Here is a 12,671-nt window from a genome sequence, read left to right as displayed (position 1 = left end):
ATTGAGCGAGTAGAGTTTCAATCAGTTTTAAATTATCAAGTGTGAAAAGGTCACTCACTTACACAAGGAGATCTGGACAGGGCTGTAGAAGGGCATCAACCCAGCAGCAGGACAGGTATCTGCTCTTTTGTGCGAGGCGGAACATTGAGCATTGCCAGAGCCCTACAAAATGATCTCCAGCAGGCTACAGGTGTGCATGTTTTTGACCAAACTGTCAAACAGATTGCATCAGGGTGGCATGAGGGCCCAACGTCCTAGTAGGACCTGTACTCACAGCCCAGCACTGTGCAACTCAATTGGCATTTCGCTAGAGAACACCAGAATTGGCAGGTCTGCAATTAACGGAAATATGAGAGCAGGTTCACACACCGAGCACATGTGACCAGCGTGAAAGAGTCATGACATCTTGACTCAATCAACCAATGCTCAATGACACAAACAAACTATAAAAATTAAAAACATGAATATTCATTGGCTATGATGCATTTACCTTGGAAATTTGCGGTTCAAAGCATATATATTTTTATGTCAACAGGATAGTAGAGCTTGAGGTAAATCCAGATCAAACTTTTAAAGTTTTTCAATATGTTACTTTCAGTTCATTTCCAATCAATAAATGGATTCCCACTAGATGGAAGCAGAGACTACAGACTGCACACTCAGCCTTCAAACCAGGGAGTCAAGACCATAAACGTGAGATAAACTGTATTCTGGAATTCGTGTTTTGGGGTGTTATGGTAACCTTGGTGGAGATTTACACTGTCTGAGCGTGTTTATGTTTTATTAATGTAAATAGAAGCACTTTATCATTATCATTATTATTATTTGTAGTAGTTTTTTGTGTTTTTATTGTTTTTATCGTTGCTTTCTAGGACCTTCAAAAATATCAGAAGCCGGGGCGTCCAAGCCGCTCCTAAATGCAGCGCCTGCACAGCAGCCAATAGCAGCAGAGCACTGTTCTGTGTTGTGGTAAAATCCACCAATCAGCGCGCGTCGTGCGGAGTGAATGAGTGTCACGCTCGGTGTTTAGCTGCTTGGCTGTATGGCTGTAACGAGCTGCTGTTTCCTGCAACAAAGAAACCGTCGCTCCATCCACGTAACATCTGGAACACTGCTGGAATAACAAACAGCATTCCCTCCCGAGCAGAGAGAGACGCTTTGATTCGCGACTTTCAGAGGAATTTTCAGAGGAGAAGTGTCGTTCGGAGACGAGTGGAGTTTCTACACGGTGAGTGTTCGTGTTTGTGTGTTTACACCGGGTAAACTGCCCACAGGATTGAGAGCGCTGGGTTCAATGTAGGCAGTTAAGAAGCTCTACTTTTAATATAAGTATCTTTAAATAGTCCAAGATTATTCTGAGCGCAGATGCTACAACACAGTGTTCATTATGAATGCTTTTGATATAGTTTTATGCTACTTTGCCAGATCACACTCATCTGATCAAGAGGTAGATAGATACTGTGAACAATAACATGTACAAATAAGGCCAAAACGGACTAATAAATGAACCTCCAAGTATAAAGAGCACAGATTTTAGTGATGTATACTGATAATACAAGCACAAACACAGACTAAGTTGTTACTGTTTGTTCTGTGTCTTAAGTAAAAGTCCTAATGTACTCTACCTAGCTTTGGAAAGTTCAATATATAAATTACTGTCTGAAAACCCTTCAGCTACAATGAGTTTGACTTGATAAATGGCTAAAAGGTTTCATATTTAATTACATTGTCAGCGGATGTTCTGTCAGTTGACTCATCCCTTAAACATTCCAGCTCTAGTTAGTGTCAGCGTTTATGATTTTGCAATGCATCTTGTCCCGCTCTCATCTCCTCGGCACTGATCAGCTTCCTTTGTGGTCACACCTTGACATTTAGACAGCTATATATACAAGATGGGTAAGGTGACAAGGGCGCAGAAAATGGAGAGCAGATGGTAAGAGCGAGGAGAGGAGGGCATGAAAGAAGAGATGGAGCACCGGAGAGGAGAGGGAGGAGGGAAGCAGAGCGGAGCAGGAAGGTGAGATGAGTCAAGTGCGTAAGAAGAGCAGAAGGAAGAGGAAAAGTGGGAAAAACAGGATGGGGAGGGCAAAAAATAGAGGGAAATGGAGTTAGAGGGGACAAACGCAGATGCAGCCGCTCTTTGTTTGGTTTAATCAGAATTAAAAAAGTGTGTGTGAGGTGAGGGGCGTGGGTGGGGCGTCTGGCCCGGTTGATGGATGACCTGTCGTGATAAGGGAGGGTAGGAGAGAGATGGAGGAGGAGAGGATGGAGCATTGTTATGGTGACAGGGGGTCATTTATCTGATCAGCTCCTCACTGCGGGACATCAGGTTGACCACCACACCTCTAGCTGCTCCTTCCCTCCCTTCTCTTATCTCCTTTTCTTCTTCTGCTTTGGACATTCACGTGCAACTTTTCACTCCTCTCCGTCTCTCTTACCTCACACGTCATCGTCTCTCTCTCTCCCTCGCTCCATCGCCGCCATTCACTTCATCACGGTGACACCACAGCTCACTCTCTCCTCTCTTGCCTGCACTACCATCCCTGTTTCCCATGTTTATCACGTCGTACACGCATTGAATTTCTCTCCTCTCTCTCTCTCTCCCTCTCTTTGTCCTGTTTTCTGCCATTTCCTTCCATCTCTTTAAAAAAAATCACCCCTTCCCTTCTTTATCCCTCCAGAGGGACTAATAACCAGCGTTATGAGTCAGTGCGAGGAGAGAGACAGATGGGATTCGGCTCTCTGGCCTCGGAATGGTTTTTAACTCGGCCGTGTCTTATCGCACCCTGTCACTGCTGCTTAAACTGAACAGATACCGCGCCGCATTTTGTAAAGAGTGGTAAACATCCTTAAAGTGAGATAGAAATGCTGTCTGAAGGGTGCAGGGGAGGGGGGCAGGGGGGGAGCTAGAGGAGTGGCAGTTAAGGGTGGTTAAGGGTCAACAACTCAGGGAGAGGTGGTAATGATCAATATGCTGATCAGTATAGGTTTACTGTGTTATTCCTCAGCCCTCCATACTCCCTACTTGGCTCCCCTCCCCTCCCCTCCCCTCCCCTTCCCCCCTTCCACCTACCTAGGGGCCGTGAAGAGGAAAGGTGTCAGGTTTCACACGCCGTCGCTGGTTTTGAAGTGCGGCGCGATAATGCCGTCGTCAGGCGTGTTAACGTCATCGGCCGCGTTCACACAAAGTCTTTTGAAAACGCTTTTTAGGTGTGGAAACTTATCTCTGTCCGACCGAGAGTTTGCAGAGCCGCTCATGGTCGGCCCAGCAGGATAGAACACACAAGGCACAAGAGGCTGGAAACTCTAAATGGCAGTGTGTGTGTGTGTAAACGGATCCTACATTTGCATATCAGGGGCTGTATGGCATCAAAATGTGTTACCAGTTGTGGATGGAGTGAAATACGACATACAAGAAATGATTCGACAGAAAAATCATGGACTGGGCTGGGACAATCATTTTAAAGTATAATTTCACCTTATCTGACATCAGCTTATTCGAAAAAGCTTGGGCCTTCCCGTCCTCGCTGACACGACAGGCTGCCGTCTTCATGTTTATCCACCCTGGAGATCTTATTGGAAAAGCTGCATTTTATGGGGGCTGTCTCAGTGTGGACAGAAGGCACAGAAGGAGTCACAAACATGCACTTTCAAATGAATCTGAACGAGTGTGGAGGCGACCAGAGAGAGTCAGAGACCTCTGCTCACACATCCACACCACAGAATCCACACATTTGTCTTAATTGCAGTTAAGACAAAAAATTATTAGTATATTGTCCTCTTACATGCTTTATCTATTACCTCTAACTAGTTGATTTATATTTGAATCCCCCCCCGCCATCCACAAGAGGAACTAACCCAGGAGTTTCAATGTTACCAACCATTAATTGGGGCCGTTTGAGTCACAGAAAATTCTATTTGAATGTATTACAGAACACTTTTCCTCTCACAGCTGCTGAACATATTGCTCATTTGTATTCAGCTCGGCAGCACCTAGTGTGTCATCTCCCATACGTGGCAATTTGGTGACATCACCGTTGGTCTGAATATGTATAATGACTTTATTTGCTCACCCACTGTGCTATGTGGCGCAGCAGCTCGGAGTAGCACAGGGGTTTCTGCTGCAGGAAGCAGACTGAGCCATTCAAACGTGTGAACCCTTAAATTAGACTCAATCAAGACACGACACAGATCACAGAGTGGAGCGTTTCCTGCGGTGAGAGCCATGTTTTTATCAACATTAAATCAAAGTTCCATCCGTCTGTTCTCTCTCTAAAGTTCACCCTTGGTGTCGTCAGTTACGCTCTCGGCCCGTGGAGGACTTAGGGAAAGTATGCATCTTATCTCAGCACCTGGAGCGGGAATAGATTTGTATGCAGGAGTCTTTTGTTAAGTCAGGGCTAGACTGCTGAGCTCATGAAAATACACGTACACACACACACACACACACGCACAGAGCACTGTAAAGCAACCATGAATGGCACTGGGAGTGACTGCTGCTGCTGAAAACAGTGAGATGATGGCTGTGCTGCCCTTGACAGGTGCTCAGTGTCTAATTGCAATGTGTGAGTCCGTCTATGTGTGTGTGTGCGTGTGTGTAGATGGGTTTTTCATTACCATATGAATGCATGGGTGACTCAGGTCATGAATGACAGGGTAAAGTAACAATGCACTTTACAGTAATAAGAGCAGGTCTGTCTGCTCTGTAGTGGCTTCCAATCGCTCTTTGTTTTGTTTAGTCTGAAGTTGTGAATTGCCAAAACCCTCGAATATTGCAAATGAAACGTTTTGCGCTCGCTTGGTTGTGCGTGGATGTTGTGGCAAGTTGATAACAGCCGTCGCGAACGAGCGGTTAGGTAGGACGTCTGCGTGTTTCACTTTGGTGTTGGGGCGTGACGGATGTTTACAGAAACACGGCGTGTTTAGCGTGAACTGAAGAGGAGATTGATTGTTATGGCTGGAATGGAATGGGAGAACGTCTGGAGAGCTGCGAGGGAATACGTGGTTTAAAGGCTTTGATTAAAAACGTCTTGCTTTTCCAAAACGGCCTGTAGTGACCTCATTCTGCTCCGTTGTCATTTAAGGTGAAGTGGACATGACTCATTGTTTGGCTGAATTGGTTTAGAAGAAGATGATGTCACCGTATGCGTAGGTCATCTCCTCTGGTATGTGTGTAAGAAAAGATAATACTTCATTTATCACAGACAGAGCTTTGTTAGATGGTGTGACGCTGTTTGTTTCGTTCTGATCTTCATATTATGGGATGAGTAAAGCAAACATGAAACTCTGCCAAGTCCAATTTGAACTTTTTAGACTTAAGAAAATGTAAAAATTCAGCCGGCGCTCATCAGATTAGTCTTTCATCAAAGTCATCCTCGCTTTACAACAAACCAACAGTGACGGCATGGACGCCCTTGGGGAGCAAACAGGACGGACACGGAGTCATCGGTGTCGTGACAAGCACGACTGGGTCCCAGCTCATCTCTGCTCTTCATCCTCTCTGTGGTCGGAACCACGTTTCACCTCATCACGACCCATCTTGTCATGTATTGTTTGGCTTCCTGTCATTTTCCCATCATCCCGCCTGACACTTCCTCTGATCTGATTGGACGTTTTCTGTCTTTGCTCCCGGAGAACACAGAGGAGCAACGCGGAGGGAGTCGCTGCTCATTTCCATATAAATGAGCGTAGTGTTTGCCGTGCCACGCTCCCGCTCATTTGTCATTTACTGGTGATTTGCTGTGTGTGTTTTTGTCTTCTCTGGATTTCTGCCCATCCTTGCCCATGGGGTCTCTCTCTCTCTCTCTCTCTGCTCTCTACTGTGTTTTCTTCTCTCTCTGTGTGTGTGTGCGTGTCATTATGTGTCAGCACTGTGAATCAGCTCTAGCCACAGCCTGCCCTGTGATGTCACGGAGGCCATGTGATGATCTGATGGCTTTTCCAGTTGGATAAAATCACTTGGCTGACCCTCAAAGCTGTGATGCAACGCAGGGCATGTGATCGTCTCAGCAACAGGGACGAACTCAGAAGGACAGAAAAAGTCCCATCAGGATGTCGTAATTGCTTTGGTGAGCTCTGTAGAAGAGCAGTAAAGGTCAGGTTGGATGTTATGATCTGTGAAACAAAAGGAATTTTCTATGGCAGCCTCTTTATGAGCTGTAAAGTCTGTTCTCCTTTTTTCGCTCAGGGCGTTTTGTTTCTAACGGGAGTCTTTGCCGGCAACATAACGGCTATTTATTAGACACATAAAGCCAAAAATAGACCAGACGGCACTCTGAGCCCTTGTTACCCCGTCACATTAGGTCTAATATTAGGCTTGATATCAAATTTGTCCCATGGCTTTTAAGGGAAGTGAGATCCAACCCAGAGCTGAGATGCTTAACGTAAAGCCCTGGCAGCGAGGGCTCGACAGATGGGAAACGTCGGCAAAAATCAATATCACAGCCATTTAAAGTTTTTTTACCTCACATCTGTGCCCCCCCCCCCCACCCCCCTCGCCCCCGTCCGACTATTAAGAGTCTGTGCGACATCATTCGCTTAACTGAGCCTAAAGATGCTGAATTATTCAACGCTTTTTTTGCGGAAATTGCCGAAATCCTCACTCGTCCGTGCAAATTGAACGATCTGTGAAAACTAATGTGTGTTCTGTCGCGGCTCCTTCTGAATCGGACGCGGGGGAAAAACATTTGAGCCCCAAAAGATTACCACCATTTAGCACATTTCTTTAAAAGGCACATGTGTTGAAAGCAGCAGGGGGCAACGTTTCAAAGGGGATATATTGTGTGTTTTTTGTTACTTTCCCTGATTTAGTAATAGTGTAATATGGTCGGGAGTTGATGCCAATAGAGAAGCATCCACTGCGACAAACCTGTATGTCCCAAGGGCCTGTTTTCACTCACTGTGCAGAGTGGAACAGCAGCTAGGGAGAATAGAAGTGGATCAGTTTTCACATTGAACCATAGCAAAGGTTCCAGTCTATGCTGTTTCTTGTTGCGCTATGTTTTTTGAAATAGTAGCTTCTTTTCTCCAGAGCAGTTCAAGTGATAGTTCTGAATTTTTTATTTCCTGCATCTTCCGAGTGTAATCGATCCTCTGAGTTCAGCTCGTCGACTCCCTCGCTGACGGCCGCTGTTACTGGATGTTACCGGAAAAGGCTACAGTCAAGCTTCAGAGAAAGTGTAGTTAGTAGCTTCACTACACACACAATTAAGTATAAGTAGCTGTGTATCTACTTGGCAGATACTGTAACCCAAACAGTCTTTCAAGTCTTCACACAAAGAAGCATTAGCATAATTAATCATTATTATAGTCGTCACTTCTTGGAATCTTCCGTCAGATCCATTTCCATATTTTCCCGCCGATGACACCGTCTGTCACGCGGCGGCACATCAAACCATCCGACATCACATTAGCGTCATTTAAATTCACCGTAAAGACGAACGCGCCGCACACAGACACACGCTTGAATATTCATGTTTAAATTGAGCCATCGATCACATTAACTGTTAGCGAAGCAATTACAAGAAGGAACAGAACGCCGTGTTTGTGTCGGGCGAGGTCATATTGAGAGAAGGATTAACAACACAACCCCTCTTTTGAGTCGTGAACCATCGGGTCAGCAGGTGGTGGGATTGAACAAAACAAGTCTTCTGGCCTTTCTGGCTTTAATGACACGATACTGTTGATGTTATCTGCTGATATCTTTTGGGACAGCCTGTGTTTAGAGAGTGCGAGGGCATTTTTTTTATCCCTCCTCTGCCCGCTATTCCTTCCTCTCTTCCTCTCTTCCTCTCTTTGTGTCTCTCGTCTATTTTCTGTCCATAATTACAGAGCTCATGAAAGCGTTTAGACTCTCATGAATATTTAGATCTTAGAGGGGAAGTGTCAGGGGAGACCCATGTGTGGCTGGTCTGCCCTAATTATGGAGCTCGGCTTATGCACGCACACACACACACACACACACACACACACACACACAGCGATGGGTGATGGGAAAGGGCAGAAAATGATGAAAAGCTTCCAAATTGGGAAAAGTTAATATGGGCTCAAAATGGATAAGCATTGTGCGATATGGACACACACACACACACACACACACACACACACACACACACACACACACACACACACACACACACATCAGGGAGATAACAATGCAGCGGGTTGTGGTGTGCAGCTGGTTTCCTTTGCTCCCCACTGTTTAATAGTGAGTTAATGATGGACGCAAACCTGGTTACAGGATCAAGGGGACCCCATGTGTGTGTGTGTGTCTGTGTGTGTTTTTGTGTGTCTCTCTTTTGTATGCCATCTCTTAGTCATGATCAAAGTGGTAATTCCGCTGATGGCAGGTGCTGGCGGGATGCGATGATGTCAAGTTGTGCCAAATCACAGTCGAGAGGAGCAGAAATGTGTGTGTCATTGATTTTGCGTTATTGACAAGTGAGTCAGGGTGAGATAGGACGGGGCCAGACACGCGTTCGGGACGGACGGAGGTGACCAGGAGGGTCAACGTTCGATGCCGTGATGACAGGATGCGAGCTGAGGGATGTGTGGAAAGGTTACAGGAAGCAGGACAAGGAGAGGAGAAAATAGAGGACAGATGACGAAGCAGACAGGAAGGAGCGAGTATGTGAAATGGTGGAAGTGAGGACTGGGAATGGAACTAAAAGTAACAAATGGGTGTGCTTGTGAGAGAGAAGACAGATGAAAATAGGTGAGAAGGAAGTGACAGAGGAGGGAGAGAGGAGGGGGGGAGGTGAGAGGAGGAGAGGAGGAGATGGAGGTTTGCATTCAGAAGTGGAGTTGGGCTGTAATGAGTCACTTCAGACAGGGAGGCTGGCGGAGGATGGAGGTGATTGGTGAGAAGGAGAGGTGTAAGGACCTGTGGGAGACAAAGGAGAGGCCCAGACTCTGCGTGTGTGTGTGTGGGGGGAATTAGTGAGGCACGGGAGAAGTGCAGTGGAGTGTATCGCTGCAGATGGTGACGTCTCTGAAAAGGTGAGGAAAGAGGCAAGGGGGGAAGCTTAACGTCATCCGCCCCGTTTCTGGAGAAAACACAGGATTGCGTAACAGCAACCTCGATAAAAGAGGAAGTACACCTTTGTCTGTACACAAACATTTTTAACCTGTAACCTTAACGATTAATATGCCGGTACAAAGGGTGCAGCTTTGACTTTGACTCTTCTTTTGTTTACCATTTGTGGGAAATTGAATGTTGTGTCGCTCCTGTTGTACTAGTTCTTATCCTTGACGATGTATTGGCGTTTGAAGGATACATTGCTTACATTCTGATCTTCCTTAACCTCCATATTTCACCTCTAAACCCCTTAAAGGTGACCCTGAGGTCGTGTGTCGTCGTCGCGTCCACACACACGGAGCTACAAACTCATTTCCACGACAGCGAGTCCGGTCTCGTCTCCGCTTAAAACAAGACGCGAGAACATTCTCCCGTCCAGCTGTTTGATCGCCGCGGTCACAACTGGAGATCGATGTTTTCTCTCTGTAAGCTTTGATCAGGCCACTTCACAGGCCTGTCGGGCGGAAACCAGACCACCGTCACACGCTGTGAACGCACGCTGCTGCCTCACAGACAGTGACACACTTATACACACACGGTAATCATTATGCTCAAGGACACACACACACAATCACACACGTCTGGACCACTTGTAACAGACCGCACAGTATGAAGAGGTGCGTCAGCTCAGTTACGGGAAATAGTTCCGAGTTACTAATCACTTAGAATTGACTTAAATCAAACCGTAACATCAGCAAGAGAGTCAGATTAGTACAAAAACAGAGAGATGAGCCAGGCGAGAAATGTATTTGTTAGTCTAAAAATGCCTGGAGGACTGAGATCCAATCACAGAGCCGATAACGACGCTTTGCAAGGTGTAAATCCAAGTCCATTATCTGAGGCCATTATCCAGATGACTCGTCTGGATACTAACTGCTTATTAACGGGAGGTGAAAATGGCTGCATAATGTGTTGTTACTCCGTTGCGGTGTTTGTGAATATTGATGCGTCGCAGCTTCCAGTGCGAGGCAGGAAAAAAAGGACGGAATAGATTTATTTATATATCTTTACTTTTGAGTTATTCATGCTTTAAAGCAACTGGGGGATGACACAGAATAATCCAATGCAGCCTGTCAGGATGCTGTTAAAGTGGGTTTATAAGTAACTTCAGTGCTATGTCTTATTGCGGTTTGTGGTCCTATTACTACTACTACTACCACTGAATTTTTAAATGAAATAAATGAGGATTTTTAACCATTTGTGTCCATTTAAAGCCAAAGTTGGTTGATTTGACAGACAGAACCTACAGGGACAATTGTGGTTTAATAAGACATCAACGGATATTTGATATCACGTCATCTATTTCCTGTTGTATCTTAGCAGGAAAGTGCTGATTGGATGATTTGTTACTTGTGTTCTCTTTCTACCGTCACCAAACTGTGTGAAGCTGAATTTGTACCTGTGTGAGAGGGGGAAAGTGCGAGAAAATGGGTAAAACAATACACTCACAATTATAGGAGATGATGAGCACCCTGTGAAGCTGGTGTGTACGTGCGTATGTGTGTGTGTGTGTCAGTGAAAGAGCAAGCAATAGAAGTTGCATCAGGTTGAAATGATATAGAGCACATCCCCCCACCTATGATTTATTTATTTATTCATTCGTTTTAGTTTTTGAATAGGAAGGAGGATGTAAGTCAGATACAAGAAAGAAAGAGAGAAAGAGAGATAAAGTGATGTCTATTCAATCACAAAAATAATAAGGAATAAAGACAGAAAGGTTGGACTGCCATGATAAACGTAGAGATCTGGCTGTTGCAGATGAGTGGGCAGATATACAGACAGGATCGGATGCCAGCAGATAAACAGAGAGGGAGAGGGAGACGGGTGGTCTGGTGGACCGGAAGACTGTGGAGAGAGAGAGAGGGAGAGAGACAGATGTATGCCAGCTGTTCGTCATCTTCCTTTTCCGTGGCCCCTTGATGAGGGAACCAACAGGTGAGGACGGATGCTGAGGCTTTTGTGTGAAAGGAGTCGCGTTGCGCTGCGATAGGAAAAGCAGGAGTTTGCTTCAGGGGTTCAACCTCCAGGCTGGCGTATCTGTGATCTGTGTGTAACAGATCTGACTGATGGGCTTGAATTAGTCAAAGACACAGGAGGAAGCTGTGAAACCGGAGAATCTGTACATCACAGAGAGACAGAGAGAGAAAGAGACGGGGAGACAGAAAGATGTCTTGTGTCTCACCCATTGTTGCATGCACACTTTGTTTCATTGCGGAGGGAAAAAAAGATGTTCAGATGATCTACAGGTAAAATAAGCAGAAGTGAAATTGCTACAATGTCACTAAAGCAAAGTTACCTGAATGGTTTTATCTATTAAGCTGTTTTATTTCATTTCTGAATCGTAGATACGCTCATTGTAGCGACGAGCGGCTTTCAATTTGTAGTGAATGAACGTTACAGATGTGAGATTAGTCCAGTGATTCTCTGCTGCTTCCTGTATGCAGTCATGCACAATTTGTGGCGGTTCATGCGCCATAAAAGCTCAGTCAGAGTGTAAGTGCTGCTCTTGTGTGTCGATTGATAAAGATCAGAATGTAGAAAAAGATCGTTTAAGCTTATTTGCCCGCCATGCATCTTTATCATCAGCCAATCAGATACTGTTTGTTATTAATTATCATATTTCAATTGGTCAGGGCACAGCTGCTTAATCCGGATTTGGATTGGGTGCAAAGTGGAAAAATGTATTGATTCTCTATAGGAGGAACTAATGCTAGATACCAGTTGTCTTGTAAATATAATGGCTGTTATGAGATCCTTTTAAAAGCAAAAGGACACACAGCATTTAATTATGGCTGGATGTTTGTGATAAAGGCCGAAGAGGAATAGTAATTGTGAGCCAAAAGGCAAAATGTATACGTTAATATACAGTATACTTTTGAGTCATTAATATTAACTGGGGCCAAACTGCCACCCTATGACAGACGTGATTGTTTTGTATCCCAGGTTTTGGGAGCTGCCCAGTGTTATTATAAGCCCTTGCAGTGGTTGTGTGTGTGTTGGCACCTGCTATTTTTACATCATTATTTCCAGGGGAAACGCTTACGGTGCCGCAATCAAATTCCTGAACTGCCCAACAGGTCCGTGGCCGTAGGGATATGTTGTTCCGAAGCGGCTTATTGCTCCTGTCATGGGGGAAAAAAGGGGCTGATGGGAAAAGTGATGGAGAGATGAGGCAAGCAGTGGAAGACATGGAAACGATGGAACAGATGATAAGAAGCTCATTATTCCGTTCCTATATTTGGCTCTCTGCATCTTCCTCTCACGTTGCAGGGGGAGACATCCTCAGCGTATGTTTGACTCTACGCGCGTGTGTGTGTGCGCGTGGGTGTACGTACTTCCTCACTACTTCTGTTGTTGTCATGACAACATTATTTCATCCGGCATGTGAATGATTTTGTTGGGGTTGAAGTATAATGAGCTGAGGTCTTGTGTTTCCAAAAGGAGCTATTCATCAGTTTGACCTCTGACCCTTGTCGCAGCAGATCAGCGGGATAATGAATGACACTACTTAGCTTTGCCGTATTGACTTTTACTCAGTCCTCCTGTTTGTAAAGTCTCTCCCCTCATTATTGCAAAGTTATGCGAGATCTGATGT

The 12,671-nt window shown here is 45.2% G+C and overlaps 1 protein-coding gene across 1 annotated transcript in view; it reads left to right on the top strand.

The window, feature by feature from the left end:
• Positions 1 to 1,037: 1,037 nt before the first annotated feature.
• Positions 1,038 to 12,671, top strand: part of LOC142994345 (SPRY domain-containing SOCS box protein 4-like) — a 59,060-nt gene continuing 47,426 nt past the window's right edge. Inside the window, exon 1 of the mRNA XM_076145130.1 lies at positions 1,038 to 1,228. The gene's annotated coding sequence lies outside the window, so the exon portion shown is untranslated. The remainder of the gene's footprint in view (positions 1,229 to 12,671) is intronic.

This window comes from Genypterus blacodes, unplaced genomic scaffold (assembly GCF_046128005.1).
Source record: "Genypterus blacodes isolate CSIRO-AG114 ecotype Tasmania unplaced genomic scaffold, CSIRO-AGI_Gbla_v1 ptg000029l_1, whole genome shotgun sequence".
NCBI classification, from domain to species: domain Eukaryota; kingdom Metazoa; phylum Chordata; class Actinopteri; order Ophidiiformes; family Ophidiidae; genus Genypterus; species Genypterus blacodes.
This window is presented reverse-complemented; position numbering and strand designations above follow the sequence as displayed.